The 19006-nt window shown below is 33.4% G+C and overlaps 1 non-coding gene across 1 annotated transcript; it reads right to left on the reverse strand.

Moving 5' to 3' along the window:
• Nucleotides 1–17164: 17164 nt before the first annotated feature.
• On the reverse strand, nucleotides 17165–17271 carry LOC121231466 (small nucleolar RNA R71). The gene has a single exon (XR_005929525.1). It is a non-coding gene; the product is annotated as a small nucleolar RNA R71 (small nucleolar RNA).
• Nucleotides 17272–19006: the final 1735 nt, after the last annotated feature.

Genomic DNA, 19006 nt, shown 5'->3' on the forward strand with positions numbered 1-19006 from the left:
TTAGATACCAATTTTATATTTAACTCTATATTAAATATTATTATGTATTTGAAAGATATAAAAACATAAAATTCAAATTTCCAATTATCTATCTGTAAAAATAAAAAAATTACTATTAAATAAACATCTAACAAACTATTAACTTAAAAAACAATCATCAACGTTACATTACTAAAATCTAACTCTCCGCCTAAAGGTGTGCATGGCCGGGCCCAGACAAAATTTTAGGCCCGGGCCCGGTCCGGCCTGAAATATGAGCCTAAAAATTTGTCCAAGTTCGGCCTGAAATAAAATTGTCAAGTCCGCCCAGCCCGGCCCATATTAATTTTATTTTAGCTTATTTCATTAAATAAAAAAATTTAAAATATAATAAATCAAATACATTTAAAACAAATATTAAAATAAGAAACAAATAAAGAGTGATACTAAAACAATTCTTAAAACAATACACAAATTAAAAAAAATAATAAAAATTGATTATATTAAAATTAAAAATAAAATGTAAATATAATTAAAAATATATATATTTAGTATATAATTCGGGCCAGGCCAGGCCGGGCTCGGGCCAAAAAAGTTTTACCCGAGCCTGGCTCGTTTTCTAAACAGGCCTCTTTTTTGCCCAAACCCATATTTCGGGCCTATATTTTTACCCGAACCCTCTCATTTTTCGAGCGAGCCTTCGGGCTAGGCCTTTGGGCCTGGCCGGATAGCCCGGCCCATGCACACCTCTATCTCCGTAATATCAATATTCTTTTCTCTTGAATTATCATATCCAGTTAGAAAATAATATTGTTAATTTTGGCATCATATAGATACCAATTTCCTAACCCACTCTTTCATTTCTTCTTTGGATGATTCATTGATTCGGAGAAAATAAGAAGTTTATGCTTAATACTTCCAGTCAAGTGTTAGTAGCAGCCATTGTGAATGTTGTTTTTCACATGGATTGAAAGATTACAAAATCTCTTTAGCCCTATATAATGCTAAATTGCAGCCATTGTGAATGTCAACTTTTTAACATACATTGAAGAAAACAATCTCTTTAGCCCTATAAATGATTACCAATAAGCTTTATGTTGATTATAATGACATCTGACATCAGATCATAAACCTTTAGCTAGCCAATTAGGGTTCATTTATATATGATCTTCCTAATTTATTTCTCAAATCCAAATTAAATATTGAAGTTTTTTATTAAGAAAATAACATTATTTGTTTTTTTTTATGATTTCTTCGTAAGTGTACTATTTATGATTGTACATGTAACTTCTTCTAAAACATACCATATTAAATCTGCTCTAATTATTAGCTTAAATTTGATTGACTCCAATCTTAATTACTAATGATTTTATATTAATTCTTTATGTTTGTCCAGTAGTGATGACTTTTTGACTACTTACCACTGTACATAAAGTTTCCAGCTTTAGTATGCAGTGCAAAGACTATGAATATAACCCTAGAAAACACAACTATGTTAAATATGTCAATCAAAAGCTTTATAATTAGTCTTCAATTTGATAGAAAAGCTTGTGTAACATATTACTTTTGGGGTAATATAATTATAACATCTATGATCATTTTTTTCAAAGGTACTAGTAAATCTAAGAGGAAAGGTAAGGTTAAAGTTTATTATAAGTTTTTATATCATGTCATTTTAATTTCTCAAAACATTTTAGTTTGTGTAGGTCTACAAATTTGACATTTTAGTCTCTATATGTTAACTTTGTTGTTAATGAAATTGCATGACTTAAAATGATGGTTGACATAGTATTAAATCAAATTAAAAAGCTAAACAATAGTTTTGAAGATTGAGTAGAAGTGAGAAATTAATTTTGCTTTTACCCTCAAATTGTTTTCTATTCTATTTTTTTTAACAAATTTCTTGTGTATAAATTATTTGTAGTTTGGTTCACATCAACTACTATTAAACTACAACATTCCATTTGTTTTTAAGACCAGTAAGCTTTTTAATCAGATTTCATATTTAATTTATTCATGTTAGTCATTGCTAAGCTATGACATTCTATTAATAACAACGATAACATGCAATGACTAAACTTCTACTTTTCATATATGCAGAGATTAAAATGTTTCTTTTAATAGTAAGGGATTACAATAAACTTTTTGATATGATGCAAGAACTTGTAATAAACTTCAACTAAGAAACCACATATTTACTTAAGATGTGACTTCAACTTAACATCTCAAAAAAGGGCGAAACCAAAGTGGCTGGCAGGGGCCCCAACCCCCCTTAAAATGAAAAAATTTTCATTTAGACCTTTTAAATTTTTTAAAATTTTAAATTAATAAAGGTAAAATTACACTTTGCCCCATTCGAAATTATAAAAGATTGATTTAATCCTTTAAAAAATATAAAAATATAGGTTATTAAAATGATGAAACTGCATTTTTACTATTGTAACAATTATAATTTAATTTTGGCCCCCTCTAAAGAAACTTTTTGGCTTCGCCCCTGATCTCAAAGTTCATAAGCTTTAATATTATTATTGAGCCAAGACTTCATTTCATTGGCTTTCACTTTTTTTTAACTAGTCTTGCCATTAGATAAAATCATTCTCTATTTTGATAATTTTATCTATTTTTGCATGTGAATTATGCTGTTGAAACTTACAATTTCTAATTGCTCAATAACAATTGTTTGAATGGAAATGCCTGAATACAGTGGTCACTTCGGTTGCCACGGTGAGAAAAAAATAAGCAAAGTCAACAATGAACACATAGGATTGTCTATGTAGTTTGGTTTCCTTACATTTGCGGAACCTAACTTAAAAGGTAATTCACTATCTCTAATCCACAATACTATAAGTGAATCAACCCCTATCACTCTCCAAGTATAGAGATCTCACTTTTGTACCTAAAGACTAAAATACTCACCTCTAAATTCTCCCCCTAGGAATTTATACTATAGACATAAATTGTTTACTCTTCAAATGCATTCACAAAATAAGTTCCCCAATGAACAATAAATTACTCTCATTCTCTTACACAAAACCTATACAAGTCTCTCAATATATAAAAGTTTTGCTAACATACTGGAGATCAATTACAATACCCCTCAATAATAACAACTACAAAATAACAAAAGCAATATACTAATAAAGTCCAATATAAAGTGAACTAATGGAGTTTCATTCTTCAAAGAAGTCTTCAATGCAATCCCGATTGGTTCTCCACAATCTAATGGGTTTAATTGTTTGATCTAGTCCAACCCAATCTTCAAGGATAGTTGTTATAAAATGATTAGTCTTCAACACCAGGCTTTCATATATCCACAATATCATTACAATTCAAAGCCCAAAGATTTGTTTCAATAAATTTCCAACTCCAAATAAGGCAAGTTGTTGGATTATCACAGAGGTCGATGGAAGCGACCACTTTAAAACTTACCTCAATAATCTCCCCCTTTGTATTTTTTTGAACAAACCACACAAATCATGAAGCTAACCATTGGAATAACTATAGTTCCCTCTCAGCACAATCCTCAATCCATCATATTTAACTTATAACACAATTATGTAAATCGACAATCAATGTTTTGTCTAGGATCAACATCAATAGTTAAAATACTATAATTATATCTAAGGAATCTGCGAATAAGTAAAGTGCACCAAAATAAAATCATATCAAACCATTAATAGTATTCATAAGTTTGTTTTACAACCAGAATGGAAAAATAAACTTAAATGGAGATAATTAGAAATAGAAAAATATTATCATCAATAGCACATATCACTAGCAGTAAGCATCGTCTTCCTTTAACTTTAATCCCCATTTTTGTTCAAAACAAATGCCAAATTTTATGTAACACCTTGAACCTAGCCTAAAAGTTAGACTGAATCCCGGAGGTTACATTGATCACCGAAATGATCGTAAGAAAGTTTTACAAAACAAATCATCTTGAATACCATTTCAAACATATTTATCATTTTACGAACCAAGAACGTTTAATCCTCTGGATCTTAATCAGAAAAATTATAGATAAATTTAATCTATGAACAAAGCAAGATTTACGAGAGAAATTCAAAAACAGAACTTGTACCACAGTTTTTATAAAACCCTATTGATCAAAACTGTAAATCAAAATGAAAATTAAAAAGACAACTGATAAATTATTTTCAACTAAAACTGTCCGAGAGCTCCGTATATTGAGTTCAGCTACAAAAACTGAAAGTGTATCTACAAGTGGAAATACTAAAAGGGGTATGTAATATCCCGAATTAGGGCCTAATCGGAATAGGTTTCGAGATAAAAAATTTGAGATAGAAATTATTATTTTATAATTATTTTGAGGTCTATGATATGGTTGCATGATTGTGTGAAATTTTCGTAAAGAAATTCTATGCATAAAGTACTTAATTTGAAATTAGGGACTAAATTGAATAAGTTTCAAAACTTGGATTCTAGAAGATTTTAGTATGAAATTTCTTTGGAATATTAATTAGGAGGTCTTAAATAGAAATTTAACTAATTTCTAAAATTTTGGACAAAAATGGGCTTGTACATGAAAAATTACAAAGAAAGGCATTAAGGGCATTTTTGTCATTTGGTAAATATAGTCATTAAAAAGGGAAAAATAACACAAAAATGGACTCATCTTCTCCATAAGGGCTGCTGAATTTTTCTTGTCACCATAGCTAGGGTTTCAACATTTTCAAGCCTTGATTGTAAGTGATTTCCATGCCCGTTTGTAATGCTCTTTTCGATTTTAAAATCTAGAAAGCATGTTCTATCATTTTCTAGAAATATTTTGAGCTAGGATGCATGTATGAAAATTTACCCATGTGTGACATAATTTTATTTTGATGAATAATGAAGGAATATGATGGTTTGATGTGTGTTTAACAACTTTTGCCTAGTAGTTTTATGTGAAAACACCTAAAAAGGGACTTGATTGTAAAAAGGGTAAAATTGATGGTAAAAATCTAATTTTTAGTGTGAAATATGGGCTGTTATGGACACTAGGAAATTCTGCTATGCCTAGATGTCATGGGAAATGCATGTAACTCATTGTACAAACTTAAGGACTCAATTGTAAATAATTGAAAAGCTAGGGGTAAAATGGTAATTTTTATCCAAGCCCGTATTAGGGGCGATTTTTATGAATGTGTATATTGAATAAATTAATTTGGTATTTTAGATCAAGAGAAATGAGATTCGAGTAGATGGAGGGAAAAATAAAGTTTACGAGGAATAGGCTCGATTTTTAACATTTTGTACCGAGGTAAGTTCATGTGTAAATGTAGTAACGTAATTTTCATTTTAAGTAATTTAATGTTATTTATATGATATGATGATTATTATTATGAAGTATTATACTTTGTGGATTATTATTTAGTAATATGCAAATTATGTGAGCTACTTGATAAATATGAAATGTTACCAAGTATCGGTTCTGACATTCCGTGGAAGACGGCAAAGATGTGTGATTGAGGAAAATCCTGTTGAACCTTGGGAATAGATTAGGATACAAGTGACATGTCACTAGGATATTTGAGTTCCGAGCTCGTTGAGTTGAGTCCGAGTTCTTGAGGTGTAACTAGGCATCCGAACTCGTTGAGTTGAGTCCGAGTTCACTTTTGGATGCGAACGCCTGAGCTCGTTGAGTTGAGTCTGAGTTCGCTTATGTGCGGGTTACATGGTAGCTTGGCTACATAATTTTCGTAGGCTATTGAGTTTGTCTAGCTGCGGGCATGGTACTTATGTGCATGCAATCCGTGTATCTAAATTCTATTCCGATGTATTCAACGAGTGAATCTTAAGTGAATAAGGAGAATACTTAATATGAAGGTGACATGTTGGTAAGTGTGGTGAATGAAAAAATTTGGACAGGTATGCACTTAAACCCTCGGGTTGAGAACTTGGTATGATGAAATCGTGGTAAGATAGTAAATGCAAATGTAACATGAATGTCTTGGTAATATTTATACAAATGATGTTTTATGTTGGATTACATGATTATGTTACTTGCTATTTACATGTGAACTTACTAAGCATTTATGCTTACTCCCTCCTTTCCATTCTTTGTAGTTTTGACAAGCCAGCTCGGAAATTGGGAACGGTTGGAGGCTCGCTCACACTATCCGTGGACCATTTTGGTATAGTGGCTTGTATATTTTGAGTATGGCATGTATAGCATTATAATCATTTTGTGTATATGATCTTATGATATGGCTATTGGGTGGTAAGGAAATGTTTGGTAATGATTAGCCATTGGAATGGCTAATCAAGATCATATTTGGTGTTATGTATGCTTAATGTGCTATCTAATCCATGGAAATTCATAAAAAGGTGAAATTTGCTATAAAATAGTATCATACAGCAGCAATGATGTGAGTTTGAAAAATCATTAAAAATATTAGAGATATAATTAGATGATGAATAAAATATTAAATTGAAGCTTATTGAGTCTATTTTCATATGGAAGAAAAAAAAATAGGTAAATGAGTTCTATTTCATGAGATATTTGGGTTTTGGTGGAATAGGGTCAGAGCAATTTCTGAATCCCCTATTCTAACTTTAGAAATTTACTAAAACTTTTAAAAATATAATTAGGAGTCATACTTTATATGTATAGATTCTTTATTGAGTATAATTTTAAGAGAAACAAACAGCATAGTCATCTAAACTCTGTACAAAGAGAAAAGTGATTCGTAGTGAACAGAGGTCAGACCAGTCAAACACTGAAAGAGGGGAAATTTTAACTAATAAACTGTACTAATTGGCCCAACCAAAAATTCTGGAAAAAATTAGTAAATAGATATATAAGTCTAGTTTTAGGGAAAATTTATGGATTTTAATTTTGAGTTTCGTAACTCAAGATATGATTTTTTTAGTGACTGTGACGCAGATGAGCAGTTTATTACGAAAGATGAAATAAATTGTTTAAAATTGTTTAAGTGATAATTTAAGTTTGTTAACGCCTCGTGCTCGACTCCGGCGACGGTCTCGGGTAAAGGGGTGTTACAAGGAAGCTACACGAGCTTAGTGTGAGTTCAAACAACTAACAACAGATTCAGAAGTGAACCCCAGATGGCTATTCAATAGAAAAACATATTACAAGCACATGCAGAAACATAAATCAAACACGGAACCAACACTTCAACACACGTAACAGTCAGAGCACACTAAGTACACACAAAATACTCAACACAAGTGTGTTGTTTAGACAAACAAAATACTGTTCAATAGTCTTACACCCCAAATAGATGCACATGAATGTAGTCAAGTACTAAACCCCATCCATCTAGCCAACACACCTCTCTGTCCCCCGATCACACCTCAAAAGAGCCGTCAGAGCTCATCCAACCAAACACCACTTAAAACCTCGAAAGGCCCATCCAACCTTACACACCATGAATGTAGACTAGGCCACTTAGATAGTAATATGCAGTAGAGCTAGCGTATATGCAGTACAGTGCAATGCGGTAGGCCGCTGTACAAACATGTTGCAGTTTAAACTACCAAATCAGATAATAGTAGGCAGCAAAGCTAACGTACATGCGGTACAGTGCGATAAACTGCCGTACGAAAAAGTTGTAGTAGAACTGCCAAATCAGATCAGAATCAGTTTCCATTCTCTTCGCAACCAACCCAAAAATTTACTTTATGCAAGTGTATATATTCATACAATCTTACAAAAACAATGAACACATCAACAGTCAATTAAACAGAGCAGACAAGCACACGCACTCAACTAACTAGGTTTAGAATCAGACATCTCACACAATCAGTCACAAATAACACATAAGCCGAAACCTAAATTAGAGTCTTAACTACCCTCACTAAAGTTTAGCCAAGGGTTGAAACACACTGACACGTTTTCAGATCAAAAAACACACACAGAACCAAAATAAGTGCCTTAGGACCACACGGCTGTGTGCTCTAGCTGTGTGGAAAACCCTAGGTCGTGTGGGGGTCAAAATGCTCGTGTGGAGGGAGACACATGGCCGTGTGAACTAGGGACACAGCCGTGTGAACAGGCCGTGTAACTCACTATCCAATTGTGCTAAAATAAAGTATAGGCTGACATAACTGTGTGTCCAAAACATACACCCATGTGGGATCCCTAAATCCCCAAATTAGCCACACGGTCGTGTGGCACCAACTCACCCAAACCTTAATTCCCAAACTCACACGCCCATATGCTCAAGGGACACAGTCATGTGGAAATCGAAAAAAATCCCCAAATCAGCCACATGACTGTGTGGCACCAAATTTTACTCAAAAACCCTAATTCTTAAATGCACATGATCGTGTGAACCGGCACACGCCTGTATGGTCACAAAAACACCCGCAACCAGCTTGAAAATTTGAATTTTCCAGTCATTGAATCAACCTCCAATAATGACATTTCATAAACCAACCATAACACACCAAATTTCAGGAAAATATAAACGACACGAGCCTCAATTTCTCATTTGCTAAAACATATAAAAGATCGCCGAATTCCACAACAAATCAACAATTCGTAAATAAATTAAAATAGGTTTGAATCCCACACCTGATTCACGATCAAAGATGTTCAGACACCGACTTGATGACGAGGAAATGACTCTCTAAAATCCACAAGCAAAACTTTTCAAAAATAATGAAGAACAAAAAGAAAAGAAAACCAGAGAGAGGGAAAAGGAGAGGAGAACGTGAAAAACAAACAGTAGTAAAAAAAAGAAGAAAAATAATAGTAATCCCCAAAATAAAACTAATTATTAATTTAAAACTTTACTCCAGTATATTATTTAACAAAATAAAAATATATCACTTAAAATGCACACCTAAGGACTTGAACCCAGAACCTAGAGGTACACTAATACTCACTCAACCACCAGACCAAAAGACCTATTCTGTCACTTAAACGCAAAAATAAACACAATAGTGCAGCCTTCTCACTGACCCTAACCACAAAACTCAAAACTTCTAACTCTAAAAATTCTGGGTGTTACATTTTATTTCCTGGGGTGAGCTAAGATATCATTACACAAAGCTATCTCTTGATCTCAAGTTTGTTAGACAACTCTAATCTTAGTGCATAGCTTGGCAATGACTGTTATGTAATTCAATGGAAGAGGACAGGTGAAAAATCATCCTTTTGTTGAACTCTATTTGATTGTTTGAAGTGCCTATAGAAGTGTGTACTTCAACTACTACTTCGGGTGCTACAAATTCTAATTCAACTTCTTACTTATCTGGTTGGTTTGCTAAATCAGTTGAGATGTACTTTCCCTCTAGCCACTTTGGTGAAAATTTAAGCTCAAGAATAGCTCGCTCATGTTGCTCAATGGCTTTCACAAGTCTTAGATTTTGAGAAATAAGAACTTGGGAAATAAGAGTGGGAAAGGGTAGAAGATACTTCGTATTTCCTTTTCTACATGTTTGACCACTTCATCAAAGATAATTTGTCCTGAGTCAAACTCTACCATCTCAACCACATTTCTGATTAGAACTTTTACTTTCTTTCCTATTGTATCCCTATGGTTGTTAGGTAACCAAGTCCTTGTTTCTATACCAAATAGCGTAGCATAAACAATGCTCAATAAAGAAGCTTAGATGTTAACCTTTTTAAGCCAAGTGAGGTAGACATTATCAAGGATTATAGAAATTGTTCTTTCCAAATATTCTTCCAATTCTATCATATTCTAATAGTAGCAATTGAGAAATTTTTTGATCAAGGAAGTATTGAAGTTGTATCATCTTCCATGCACAAATGCCTTCTGATAAAGCTTATTCAGGTTGTATATAATACTTCTCATCAAATTTACATAGAGCTTTAACACTACTTTCCTTACATGAGGCTTCACAAAACTGACTGAGCTTGTGAGATCATTGTTGTTGAAGATGGTATCTATGCTATGTTCAGTGAAGTTTGCTTCATTAATATTTTTCCCCACTATGAATCTCTTTTTCAACAGTGACAAGTAATGTTTGGAGTAGACTAGTGTAAGGAAGGTTTAGTTCTACTTTTCCAACAAGGTATCTTTCTTTATCCTTGCATTGGTTGCAGCTTCAACCAACATAGGTGGCAGTCTAGCATGTTTTATTCTCTTGTTCCTTTACTGGGTCGTCATAGGGCCTTTTAAAACAAGCTTTACCTTCAACATTAGAAGAGAGGAGTAAGGCTAAGAAGAAAACAAAGGAGAAGAAAAAAAAGAAAAATCACTTTCTCTCGTCATTGATCAGAGACGGGTAACAGATAATATCTATAGTAGTTTGGGTTGTTAAGAAAAGGGAAAAAGTAAGAGAAAGAAGAGAAGGAAAAAAAGAACAAAAATAAAGGAAAAATAAAACAAAAAGGGAAAATGTGAAAAAAAAAGAAGAAATGAAAAATGAAAAACTAAGGAATTTTTGGATTTTGGTTTAATGACCCGGTTTTAGTCGATGTCGAAAATGCGGTTTCAAAACTCAATTTTGTAAACCAAGTCCATGAAAATATGAATAGAAGTATTTATGAGGTTAGTAAGAAAATATATTAAATAACAATTAAGTAATCAAATAGAGAAAGTCATTAATTAAAGTCCAATGACTAAATTATAAAAGTTCTATCACTATTGAATTTTATTTTAGAAAATGATTGTGGACTTAATTAGTAATTAATCTAAGGACCTTGGAATAAATTGATCATTATTAAAATATGATAGTGGAATGGTATTATTATATCCACTTATCTTAATTGGCTTGATTAATTAAAAGTAATCTATTAACATTATATTACTAATGATAATTAATTAAACTAATTAATATTTTAATCATAGAATAAATACCAAGTGAGTGGAGAGAAAGATGATAACTTCATCTTTCTCCCAAAGCTTGTTGTCCTTGCTATTGAAAGAAAAAGAAAAATTTTCAAACTTCTTTAGCCATTCAATCAAAATTTGATCAAGGTAATTAAGCCTTTCCCTTAAGATTTTTATGAATTTTGAATCATGGGAGCTTTATTAAACTAAACCAAGTGTTAATTTCATCAATTGTTTAGTTTTTAGCAATTTTCCTTATATTGAAGTTGATGAGATTGAGCTTAAATTTGATATATATGTTGTTTTTCAACTTAAATCTTATTAAGATTGTATTAAAAGATGGTGAAATTAGTTTAGAATTGAAATTTTAGCTAATTTTGACATTTAAGGACTAAATTGAATAAGTTAAAAAATGTAATGAGATTATGTTATAGATCAAAAGTACAAGGTCCTTAATGAAAGGATATGAAATTGAATTTTGATATAATGTTAGATATCGAAAAATATGAGTATTTCAAATATAGGGACTAAAATGAATAAAATGCAAACTATGTTGATGATGTGTTTTCATGTGTTCTTGGATGAAACTAATACTATTTTTATAATTGAATTATTGAACGTAGTTAAAGACAATGTCGAGTCATCTTGAGAGAATGGAAAAGAGAGAGCCACAGACGAGTAACTATTACAGTTTGTAGTTTCATGATTTGAATTCAATACGTGTGTTTGTGTGTGTATATATATATACCTTGTTAGAAACTAGTTTAATTAAGGTAAGAACCTCACTTACCTCATGATTTGGTATTTATATGTTGATATGAAATGATTGGTATGTTTATATATATATATATATATAAATCTTGTCTAATGATTTGGTATGTATATGCTGATATGAAATGATATGGATCAAATTAAGCTTGATCAATTGGGCATGTTTGAAATTATGAATTGTGGGTCATGTATATATACTAAAAAAACATTGGTTACCCTATTAACTGTCTCAGGCAAAGTCGGGTATAGTTGGTATGCCATAGAATTAGTGTAAGAGATTTAGTTCGATTTATAACGATGAGGCATAAAGCACGATTTATGTTTAAGACGTAACGTTGAGGCACTAGAGTGCCAGATATATTGGTTTGCTGGTTGGATAATTGACTGCGTATGCTCATGCACAAAAAACAAACAAGTTTATAGAACAATTTAAAAGTGTGGTTTTAACTACAAGCGAACAATGTCGAGTTGTAATATTTATAATGTTCAATGAAACATCGAAGTATTCCAAGGGTCGAACCCACAAGAGTTAGCAATTAAGTAATTTCTAAACTATGAACATGAACTTAAAGGAGTTTAGCTAACTAATCATTAAGCAATTATATTAGGCAGACCATACAAGAGTTTAATTACACTAATTAATTATTAGAAACAAACGAGTACTAAATTGTAAATCAAGAAAACTACGAAACTAACAAATATGATAGTAGGCAATGGTTGGTTGATTTCCATGTGGTTGGTTAACTTTTGAATTAGGGATCTAAATTGTTCTTACTCCTAAATCGGCTCAATTTTACCCATTTAGACAAATTAGTCCTGTCTATCTCCCAACCTCACCAAACTAACCCGAGACTATCAAATTGGTGCCCGATAAAATCTCCTCTTGATCTCACTTATCTTAATTTTCCCTTAAGGGTGTAAATACTAAGTTTTAAAGTCGATTTGATATAGTCTAAATTTTTTGATTTAGTCCCGAAACCCAAAAATCAACTACCCAACATTTTCATCAACCAACCACTTATGTTTTAGTTACCCATATTCAAATTTAAACAAATAAAGATACAATAATTACACACAATAGGCATAAATGAAAACACAAAGAAGATAAGAAAAGCTTGGGCTTTTCTTGAAGAAACTAAAAAATAAGATTTTTAATGATGAATCTAAAAGGAAACTGAGTTGTTGTAACAACCTATTTTCAGTGGTGTTAGAAATTGTGATTTTAGAATTACAATTTGGACGAGTGAGTACGTAAATATTATTATTTAATATGTACAAGTCAAGTATTATGATATAGTGAATTTTTATTTGATAAGCTTATTTAATTAGATAATTAGTTAATTACAAGTAAGTTGTCCCTAAAGTCAAGTGGTTTTGGAAAATAAGGTATCGGAACCGCGTTTCTATAAACTGAGATACTATAAAGGTGTATTGAAGTTCTGTTTAGAAATTTTAGTGATTTGATAGTTAGTTATGGAAAAAAAACTAAATCGTAAAAGTTGCAAAAGTCAATCGCTATGGAATTTTAATTAATAGAAGGATCGATTGGATAGTTAGACCATTATTAAATGGTCAAATGGTGGTGATAGCAAACTATCGCCCTCAAAATTTGTTAAGTAAAGTTATTTTTATTTATTAAATGTTAATTTGGATTAAAAATAATTATTATTATATATTAAACTTCATATAAATAATAAAATGAAAAGAAAAACAAGGTTTTCTTCATTCTACCATTTTCTTCACCAAACCTAAGGGGGATAAAAAAGTTTCAAGTTTGTTTACATTCGACCATTGCATGGTATGAAATTCTAAGCTCGTTTTTTATGATTTTTTTGTTTTTAAGATCGTTGCTACTAGTGTCACGGGCCATAGTTCAAAGCCCGTGACCATTGCACCAAATGCATTTGATGGAGGTCTATTGTGTAGATGGAGATCATTTGGCCCGTAAGAATCGGCTCGATTCGATAACTTGTTGGAGAAGCCTGTCAGATTGAAGCCTGGTTGGCCTGATAATGAAGATGTGACAACTTAGACTATTTTGGTAACTAATCTTAGAAGATTGATAGAATCATAGCTTGTGAAGATTAGATTAGATTTGATATGGAATATCTTGTAAATCTTATGATTTAAGGGATATAGTTAATCTCGTTCGTCGATGTAAATGTATCTTAACCGTCGGTTTTAGGGGAGTTCAACTATAAATAGAGAGCCTCCGCCTCATTTGTACTCACTTCATTCATTGTTTAATTATTCTTTGTGAATAAGAGAATATTGAAAGCATTTACTCAAACACCTTGTGTGCGTTCTTTCTATTGTTCTTTTGTTGCTCCTTTTGGCATAAATCGCTTCCACTATACAAATTGGTGCCTTAGAGGACTTTTAAAGAAATCCCTACTTGAGTTAAGGCTGACTTAGGCGAGTTTGGACAAACGAATCACCTAAGGCTGCATGAATCACGAGATGAAAGATTTAGCCCCGTGACAAGTGGTATTCGAGCTATTGGTTCGAAGGTACCGTCGGGATGTCGAAAGAAGAGTGTGAAAAAAGGTGGGCCAGAAAGTCTTTGAGGGAGATGCAGTAAGCGGTAGAGGAACGTGTAGGCAAATTCGAGGGATCCATGGAGGACGTAAATGAGGCATTCGATGTGGTCCAGGATCGCATAGACAACTGGAAGGATTAGTCTAGAGACAATGTAAAGATGTCTCTTGATTCCACAATGGATAAGGTAAATGAGTTGTTTAATTCACACAGGGATAAGCTGTCAGAGAAGAAAAATGCTCTCAAGGCTATGATGATGGCTTTGAAGGAGGAAACAATGGCCACGACGAGGGCTTTGAGCACAAGAATAGAGGAGCTCGAGGTAGAGCTGGCTTTGTGTCGAGCAACTGTGGGGAAAGGAGTGTCAAATGCAACATTCAGTAACGAGGACATCACGAAGCTGAAACAGTTTGTGGGGACAATGTCTGCATACAATATGGACAATTTCTTGTGGAGGATGGAAAACTACTTCCGTGCCAAAGGCATCGTGAATGATGCGATTAAGGTAATCACTGCTTCAATGTTTCTTACTGATATTGCACTTTTATGGTGGCAAGGCAAGACCATAGATAAAATGAAAGGTGAGATTGGGACGTGGCAAGAGTTTCAATGTGAGTTGAAGGGACATTTTTACCCAAAGTTTACCGAGGAAGAAGCTCGGGCAAAGTTGTAAAGGATAACGCAATGGGGCATAGTGGGGGAGTATGTTCGAGAGTTCAAGGAACTCATGCTCCAAGTTTCAGATGTGATTGAGAAAGAAGCATTGCTTGCTTTTTAGAATGGATTGAAGCTATGGGTCAGATAGGAGGTGGAACAAAGAGGTGTCTAAAAGCTGTTAGAAGCCATGACAGCAATAGAGTCCGTGGTCAAGCTTGGTCTACGAAAAACAAAGCTTTGTTCTTCCAAGTTTGAGGGAGGGGCCCATGTGAAAAGGATCACAAGGAAGATGTTGTTGATGGCGATGGCAATTGCGACAATGGTGGTAATGGGAAACCACGAGTTGGGAAGAAGAAACCCAACAGGAAAACGGATAAGTTGAAATGCTTTCTCTATGACGGTGCATACATGTTGAAGAAATGTTGATAAACCATAATATATACATATTTTTATCTCATGCTTGGCATATTTTTGGATAATTTAGCATAAGATTTAGTGAATTTGATGCTCTTAATCCTTTAATTTCATGTTTTATACTCAGTAGAGCTTAGGATAGCAAAAAGAGCACGAAATGGGCCAAAAAAGGACAAATTGGGCCTAATTCAATGTTTCACACGGCCTAAACATTTTCACACGGGTAGGCCATACACCTGTGTGTCATGGCCGTGTCGACATTAAATCAAGTCAGAATTGCACACGGCCTGAGCACCTTCACACAGGCGTGGCACACGGTCATGTCCTTGTCGAGCCAAACTCTAATTCTATTCGGAAAAGACTAATTTTAGGCTATTTGGGGCATTCCAAAGTCTATATAAACACCCTAGAAGAGGATCAAAGGGGACACACAGAGTAGAAGATAGAAAATACTCAAGGACAGCCATCGGAATCAGCTTAGAAGCAGGATCTACTTCAAGACTGAAGATCTCCATTCAATTTTTTTAGATGTTCTTTGGGTTCTTTATGTTTTGTTATTTTCCCAATCTTGAGATGTTTTCCATTATTATGAACTAAACTCCCTAAATACCTAAGAGAGATGAAACCTAGGACGGATCTTATTACTATTTGAATTATATGATAAATACTTGTTCTTATTCTTAATTGTGAGTTCTAATTCTTGCTTTAATAATCCAAGATATTAATTCAGGTTTTTGATGTGCTTATTCAGTGGAGCAAAAGTCCCTGTTTAAGAGTAGATCATTCATAATTAAGCAGAGTTGCATGCAATCCTAGAGATAGGACGACATACATTTGCCAGATTAGAGTCAAATCTAATAAGGGAATCCATAGATCGAGTTAATGCAACAATAGGGGTTTTAATTAGAAAGAGATTTCGATTAATCAACCTAGATTCAATTGTGTTTAGTCTCGAGAGAGATAATAAGATAAACTAGGGATTTGTATGGATTAAGTCAAGTGAATAAATCGTCTAATTCAGAAGTAATAAGTAAAGTCTAGATGGATTCTTCCTTGGGTAATGTTCTCTCCATCGGTTTTCTAAAAAGTATTTCCCAATTTTAATCTCGTCGTAATCTTAGTTAATTAGATAATTAGTTTTAGTTTAAAAACATCCTTTAATTCTTAGGTTAGATAATAAAAAATAGTAATTACTAGTACTTTTAGTCCTCGTGGATACGATATTCCCGGTCTTATAATAACTATACTCCTATTCGATAGGTGAGCTTGCCTTAGTCTAATTTTGTTAGTTAGTTTAGCGACCATCAAGTTTTTGGCACCGTTGCTGGGGACTAAGATATTAGGAACGCTTAATTTTTATTACTTTAGCCTTTTTTTATTGCAATTTAATTTTGTTTTTTTTGTTTTAATTACTAAATTTTCTTTTATTTACTTCTGGTAGGTTTTTATAGTTTATGACTAGAAAAAACCCATCAGGACCTTTGCTTTTTGACAGTGAGATCGAGAGCACAGCTCACAAAAACCAAAGAGAAATAAGGCGAAGTTTACAATACATAGAGGAAGAGCGAGAGGACGATATCCATACTACAACCGAGGAGATGGCTGATAATCAGAATAATCTACTACCTCTTGTGGTTGCTGCAAATCTAGTAAATCAAGATCCTGCTCCTCGTACTATATATGATTATGCTAAGCCCAATTTAACAAGAACTAAATCGAGTATAGTTAGACCTGCTGTTGCTGTAAATAATTTTAAACTGAAACCTAACACGATTCAAATGATACAACAGTTTGTTTAGTTTGATGGTTTGCAGGATGAGGATCCAAACACTTATTTTGCAAATTTTCTAGAATTCTGCGACACTTTTAAGATCAATGGCATTCCTGATAATGCCATTCTCCTGTGGTTGTTTCCCTTTTCATTGAGGAATAAGGATAAACAGTGGTTGAACTCATTACCACAAGGGTCAATCACCACGTGGGAACAAATGATCGAAAAATTTTTACTTAAATATTTTTCCCCAGCTAAAACGGCTAAATTGAGGAATGATATCTCTTCTTTTGTGCAGATGGATCTAGAAAGTCTTTATGATGCATGGGAGAGATACAAGGATTTATTGAGAAGGTGCCCTCACCATGGGTTACCTCTATGGCTGCAGGTTCAGACTTTTTACAATGGTGTAAGCCCCTCAACAAGACAACTGATCGATACAGCCGCCGGTGGAACTTTAAACAACAAAACACCTGAAGAGGCTTACGAATTTATTGAAGAGATGTCACTGAATAACTATCAGTGGCAAGTCATGAGAACAAAACCGACAAAAGTAGTTGGTGTTTTCAGCCTCGACGCGGTCACTATGCTATCTAACCAGGTAGAACTTTTAAATAAAAAGATTGATGGTTTGTATGGTTATACTCAGGCACATCTAGTGATGAGGTGTGATTCAAATGGAGAAGGAGTGCACAATACAAATTATCCATCCTTCAACCCTAGCACCAAGGAGGAACAAGTCCACTATATGGGTAATAATTCTAGACCTCAAAATAATCCGTATAGTAACACTTTTAATGCAGGTTGGAAGAACCATCCCAATTTCTCGTGGGGTGGTCAAAGAAATAAAAAACCATAACATCATCCAGGATTTCAACAACCACCTTATCAACAAGAGAAGAAACCAAACCTTGAAGAGATGCTCACAAAATTCATCTCAGTGTCAGAAACTTGTTTTCAGAATACCGAAACAGCACTTAAGAATTAGCAAGTATCAATTCAAGGGGTCAGCTCGAAATTCAAATAGGACAAATCGCTAAGTTGATTTTTGAATGACCACAAGGTAGCATGCCCAGTAACATAGAAACTAACCCAAGGGAGCAACTCCATGCCATCACTGTGCGCGATGAAGAAGGGTTAGTTGAATCTAAATTTGAAACGAGGCACGAAGCTGTGGTAAGTAATGGTAAGGATGAGATGAATCACGGTACACAAAAGCTGGTAAGTAAAGAATATAAACCTCATGTACCATATCCTAATGCAAAAAGGAAAGACCACACAGACGAACAATTCGGTAAATTCCTTAAACTACTTAAAAAATTACATATTAACTTACCGTTCATTGAATCTCTTTCACAGATGCCAAACACAGTTAATTTTTTAAAAGAACTTCTGACAAATAAACGGAAGTTAGATGAGTCATCGCATATGGAGTTAAATGCAGTCTTCTCAGCTATTCTACAAAACAAGTTACCCAACAAACTGAAAGATCCAGGGAGTTTTACAATTCCTTGTTTAATTGGTTGTTTGAATTTTAACAATGCTTTAGCTGATTTAGGGGCAAGTATTAATGTTATTCCTTATAAAATGCTTAAACAACAAGGACTAAGGAAGTCCAAACAAACTAGGATGAGCATTCAATTGGCTGATAAAATCATTAGAATTCCTGGGGTATAATTGAAGATATGCTTGTCAAAATTGATAAATTTATATTCCCCATTGACTTTGTTGTTTAAGACATGGATGAGGATAGTGGCGTACCTTTAATTTTAGGAAGGCCCTTTTTAGCAAACTGCTAGAACTATCATCGATGTTGGCACAAGTGAATTGATACTTCTTGTAGGAGATGACGCGATTAAACTTCAAGCTCGTGATTCTGCTAATATATAGATGACGCGATTAAACTTCAAGCTCGTGATTCTGCTAATATATCTAGTAATCAAGATGATTGTTTAAGTTCTGTTAACTTGAGTAATGTTAAGGCACAAACTTCTTTCCAGGAATCCCCTAGGAAGATCATGATAGAGCCTCATTCTAATCCATGCAACAAAAAACAGAGCGACTCACGAAGAACGAAGGCTTCAAATCAATGAACTAGATGAATGGC

The sequence above is a fragment of the Gossypium hirsutum genome, chromosome A06 (genome assembly GCF_007990345.1).
Source record: "Gossypium hirsutum isolate 1008001.06 chromosome A06, Gossypium_hirsutum_v2.1, whole genome shotgun sequence".
NCBI lineage: Eukaryota > Viridiplantae > Streptophyta > Magnoliopsida > Malvales > Malvaceae > Gossypium > Gossypium hirsutum.